We start from the raw sequence: 6039 nt of genomic DNA on the forward strand, positions 1-6039 counted from the left end.
AGTGGGGCTATGAAATTCACCTTAATAGGAGAAGAGTTCGTTATTCCTTGGAAGAGAAAGATAAGTATGTTGGATGATCGTGAGCCGAATGTCAACCTAATGACATTAAGAATAGTTTAGATGTTTTGCCCGAGTTAAAGATAAATTTAAGTATGTATGTACTTAAGTATAGTTCGTTTTGCTAAGTGTCTATTCTTAGTAAGTTTCCATTTTTAGAAAGTTTCCATATTTAGAAAGTTGCCATGTCTAGAAAGTTTTCCACTTTTAGTAAGTTTCCTATTTTAGTAAGTTTCCATGTTTAGATAGTTTCCACGTTTAGAAAGTTTCCATTTATAGTAAGTTAGCGTTGAACACTAGTGAGTTGTCCTTAATAAGTCTACCACTTATTAAGTGTGAAAGTAACTAAGTGTTTGATTACTATAGTCGGGTTGATATTGTGCACCATAACCAAACATCTATGCCACTGCCGAGTCACTAGAATGACCAATTGTTACCGGTTGGCCCAGGATTTCTCGACCAAAATCTAAGTTTGGCATTCGAAATCCACAAGCATCCCATAGTGGTACCAAGGATCACCCTAGGCCTTAAGCAGCGTCGACGTTCAAGTAATTTCACGCTATCATGAATGACTATTGTAAATCTTATAATATAAGTAGTATAGTCTATGTGTTAGTAATAGTATAAGTGTATAAGTGTTAGGTAGTAGTATAAGTTGTACTAGGGTTTAAGTAATAAATGTTTAATAGTAGTATTAATGATTAGGGTTATAAAAATAAATGTTTAGGGTTTAGTAATGTAAATTAGGGTTTCATAATCAAGGTTAGGTTTAATTAAGTATTTAATATATATATGTATGTATCGTGTATATGTATATATATATATAGTTTTATTTTTTATTTTTTTATATAGATCTAACCGTATATATATATATATATATATATATATATATATATATATATATATATATATATATATATATATAATTATTTTATATATATATATGTATAGAATCATATATGTATATATATTAGGTATATATTTATTTATTTCCTTTTTTAACTATTAACAAATCTTCTAACAAATCTTCTAGGGTTAAAAGATCAAACAAAAGTTTCTTTTTTTTTTATATTTTCGTGTATGTATATATATATATATATATATATATATATATATATATATATATATATATATATATATATTACATGAATAATATGAATATGATTATGAATAAGATCAAGAACATGAATATGATTATGAACATAAACATGAATTAACAAGATAGAATTTAAAAGTTTTGGATCTAGGGTTTTACCTTGATGAATGATGATGAAGATTAACAAGAAAAGGTGAAGAAAACTTGAAGATGAAGATCAAAACACTTGAATAACGAAGAACACACTTGAAGATCTTGATGAACACGAAGAACGCGATGAAGATCACTTGAAGATTACTTGAAGATCACTCGAAGATGATGGTGGTGTGGTGGTGGCTATCTTGGCCGAAAACTAAGAGAGAGAGAGAGGGAGAGAGAGGGAGAGATTTTGTGTTTTTGAGAGAGAAGATTGTAAGAATGATTTGGTACAAAATTTGCATTAGCTTAGGTCCCTATTTATAGGAGAGGTTATGAAAGGACCCGTTCATACTGATTATAAATGATTCACGATAGTTGATTTCTTTGTGAGGTACTTGACCTCTAAATGATACATTTTACAAACATTGCAATCGTTTTTTAAAAGACAAACTTTCTTTACATCGGAAGTTGACGACATGCATACCATTTCATACTACATCCAACTATAATTGACTTAATAATAATCTTGATGAACTCAACGACTTGAATGCAACGTCTTTTGAAATATGTCATGAATGACTCCAAGTAATATCTCTAAAATGAGCAAATGCACAGCGGAAGATTTCTTTCATACCTGAGAATAAACATGCTTAAAAGTGTCAACCAAAAGGTTGGTGAGTTCAAAGGTTTATTATAAATAGTAAAATTCATCATTTTGATAGACCACAAGATTCAAATACAGTACACTTATCTCGTGTACAAAACCACTTTTCATAATGCTTAGCAGAGTAGGTTCGTATCCTTTTCTCCCCCGTAGGTTGCCTCGCGATTTTTAATAAACCGTACACATATCTCGTGCACAAAAATAATACACATAACCTGTGTATAAAAATCATTCTCTCGATACATAACATTCACTTTACATTCATTGCTTGTCTTGGTAACCGACCTTAACATATAATGTGCATCAATAATATTCCCAAAACAGAACATCTCGTCTGTATAATATATAAACTTCGAAGTACTAAACACCACGCCCACTAGCCCTTCCATCTAGTGAACATTCTGGGTGGGAGTGTTAAACTCGGTAGCTACTTTTAGGATTCGCGTGAATTAGGGCCATACCCGATTCTAATTCTTAGGTTACCAAGAAATAATAATCAGGGGAAAAATATCACATCAATTGGTGGAAATTATCATGTCCACATAATTCAATAATAATCCGCAGAACTTCTGTCTGCATAATAATTCATTCGAGGAATGTTTTGCTTGTGTCATATCGCGTCAAATATTTATAAAAACATTTCATGTATTCTCAGTTCAAAATATATTTCAAAAGCATTTAATAAAGCAGTTATAAAAACAGCGCATGTATTCTCAGTCCCAAAAATGTAAAGAGTAAAAGGGAATCAAATGAACTCACAATATGATATTTTTTAGTAAAAATATGCATACGACGGAACTGAACAATGCAAGTTTGGCTTCGGATTCACGAACCTAGATCATTTATATATATATATATATATATATATATATATATATATATATTAACACATATAATGGTATTCGAACAAATTTATATATTATTAGTGATTTATTTGTTATTTTAATTATGTGTTTCATTACTAATTGGATTGCCTATATTTCTTTTATATACATTAAAAATATAATGTTAATATAGTTATGTTAATAGTTATATTTTTCATAAATAATATTTGTTGTAATAATAATAATAATAATAATACTAATGGTAATATTAATAATACAAATAATGTTAACAATAATAATGTTAAAAATAATAATTTTAATGTTAAATGTAATAATAATAATAATAATAATAATAATAATAATAATAATAATAATAATAATAATAATAATAATAATAATAATAATAATAATAATAATAATAATAATAATATTAATAATAATAATAATAATAATACTTAGTAATAATAATAATAATAATAATACTAGTAATAAAAAAATGATAAAATATAATAATGATACTTATTTTGTTAATTCATAAAATGATAATATTAATAACAATAACACTTATATTACTACTAATAATGATATGATAATAATAGTAATGGTAATAGAAATACTACCTCAAAGAGTAGTCCTTAAAAATAATGCCCAAGCCCAGGTTTGAACCCGCGACGTCCCGCTAACCCGAAAACGCCCTTAACCATTTCTTTGTCACCTCATTACTGATTTAAAACCTGAATTACAACTATATATCTTATTTGTCTGATCCTTTTCTTCTTTCTGAATTCATTATCATATGTACCATAATTTATGATCATAACATCACTCATCACCATCTTAAACATCATCTTAGCACCCTTTAATCATCGTCATCATCATTACCCGTATCCTAATAGTGTGCTTCATCATCATTATCATCATCACTTCATTTTAATCGTATCATTATCATTCTAACTAGTATCACTATATATCGAACCCTTATTTTTCATGTCATCATCCTAATCTAGTTATTTCTTAATCTAGTCCTCATCATATATACAATCATGATCATAAACATAATTCATAATCATAACTCCTAATCATAATCATAAATCATAACATCATCATATTCATCACCTTGATCACAATTTACCATTTACTATCATCAACCACTATTATAACCAAAACAGCTCGATCATCTCTAAGACCTGGCCCAAAGAAACTCGGCAGCCCAAAATCCTAGTTTGACCCAACATAAATCAGTGGATTTGTCTATGGCCTCAATCAAGTTGTATGGTTTGATTTTAAAAGGAAACAGAAATAAACAAGTGAAAAGCATGTCACGTAATGTTCCAAATTGTTGACTGCCACTTCCCCTACAACATTAATAACAATTACGGAGTACATTCTACCATATAGCAAGTGGGTTTCCTTGGCCTACCACGAAGAAAAAAAGATTCAAAAGCAAATAATTTGTCGATCATGGCAATTAAATAATGGAGAATGTGCATGAAGTCTTCTATGTAAATCGTCCACTAGAAAAATAATATCATAGCAGCCTATTATTCAAAGTGGAGCCTAATACTTAAACCCGTTAATTGATTTGTCAACACTCGTTATAAAACCCTTCAGTTGAATCCACGTTGTAAAGTGAAAGAAAAAAAATGGCACGTCCTTGATTATGTGACCAATTTGTCGACCATTTAACCCACTAATGTTTCATTCCTATATAAATAATCAAGTTTGTTTGGTTCATGATTTACAGCAATAAGAAGCTTTGAGCTGTTTAATATTCGAAACCAGAAAATAGGAAACATGAAAAGTAGAGAAAGAGTGAAGTGGTGGTTCTTGGGTTTAAAACAGGAAGGAATGATTATCATACGTAGCTATAGTTGCTATAATTTGGGCTGTAACAGGTTGTTTGGTATTCAGCCGGAGGAGTGGGCAATAGAAGTGATGATAGGAACGAAACAGATATATATAAAAATATATGGAAGGTGGTTGTCATGATGGTATTGGTTTCGATCGTGGTTGAGGTTGTAGCTGTCAAATAGGACAGCAAGACGGTTGTGGGTTTGGTTTATCAACACAACAGATGCACGGTTATAAGATTGATGATGGTGGTTACTTTCTTTGAACACAAACTGTCATGAAAGCGGTTTCATATAGCAGCGAGCACTAGTGAGTATTGTAGGTCGTGGTTTACACAGGAAATATCGAGTAGGTGATGGTTGGTTGTAATGGTGGTTGTTTGAAGTGGATATTATGGTAAAGGTGGTGGTTTATGGTGCTTGAATGGGTCGGACAGAAATATATATAGCAGTCGTTTATGGCAATGGAGGTTTGATTAAGATGATGGTATTCGAACAGAAAATAAGAGAAAGGTTCGTGTTCCTATTTTTATGAATATGTATATGTTTATATATTATCAAGGTGAGGTTCGGGTGTTTGTTTGAATTATATCACAGGAAAGAAATATGAATGTTTATGTATTTGTGCTCGTGTATCTATATAGAGGAAGAGTGATGCTTATACTACTTTAAGCATGGAAGAGGTCGACAAGGAGAATCAATCCGAAGAGATACCAACAAAATAAAAGAAGATTGAGAAGATTGACAGAAGTATTCGAGCCATGAGTATCAAACAAGGAAAAAGAAAAGTAGATAAAGATGTGAAACTGAATTTGTTACGATATGTGATTGATCAATTGTCTTATATCTGTAAGTTATTCAACTCAATTACTATTAACAGACAGGAAGGACAATTGAATCGATGTAAAACAGATTCCCTAATTTTTATTGATTTTTCTTCTGTTTATTCCTGAATTGTATCAATTATAGAATGTAAAAGAGAGATTAATACAGTAACAAGATTCGATTGTAGTTTGTTTTGTAGCTTTGATTCGTTCGACAACATATCTTCTATCAGAAGGAAAATTTGAAAAGTAAAATAGATCTTCAATACAATTTGTTTGATTCTTATTATTGAATTTTGATTTGTACGATTTTAGAGACATGCAGAACAAATTAAACACAGTATGATAGATATATGCAACTGATTCGTACGAGTTTAAGACTTTGATATTCAACAAAATTAGACAGGAGTCAACGAACAATAAAAGTTGATGTTGAGACTCAACAGATTTTGTATGTATCTGTAACCTATCATACGTATTTATTGGATTTATTGCTATTAGTAATTTATAAACATCTTAATAATAATTATACTATTAATAATAATAATAATAATAATATTAATAATAATAAGAAATTATATTACAA

Source organism: Rutidosis leptorrhynchoides, chromosome 11 (assembly GCF_046630445.1).
Source record: "Rutidosis leptorrhynchoides isolate AG116_Rl617_1_P2 chromosome 11, CSIRO_AGI_Rlap_v1, whole genome shotgun sequence".
In the NCBI taxonomy this organism is placed as follows: domain Eukaryota; kingdom Viridiplantae; phylum Streptophyta; class Magnoliopsida; order Asterales; family Asteraceae; genus Rutidosis; species Rutidosis leptorrhynchoides.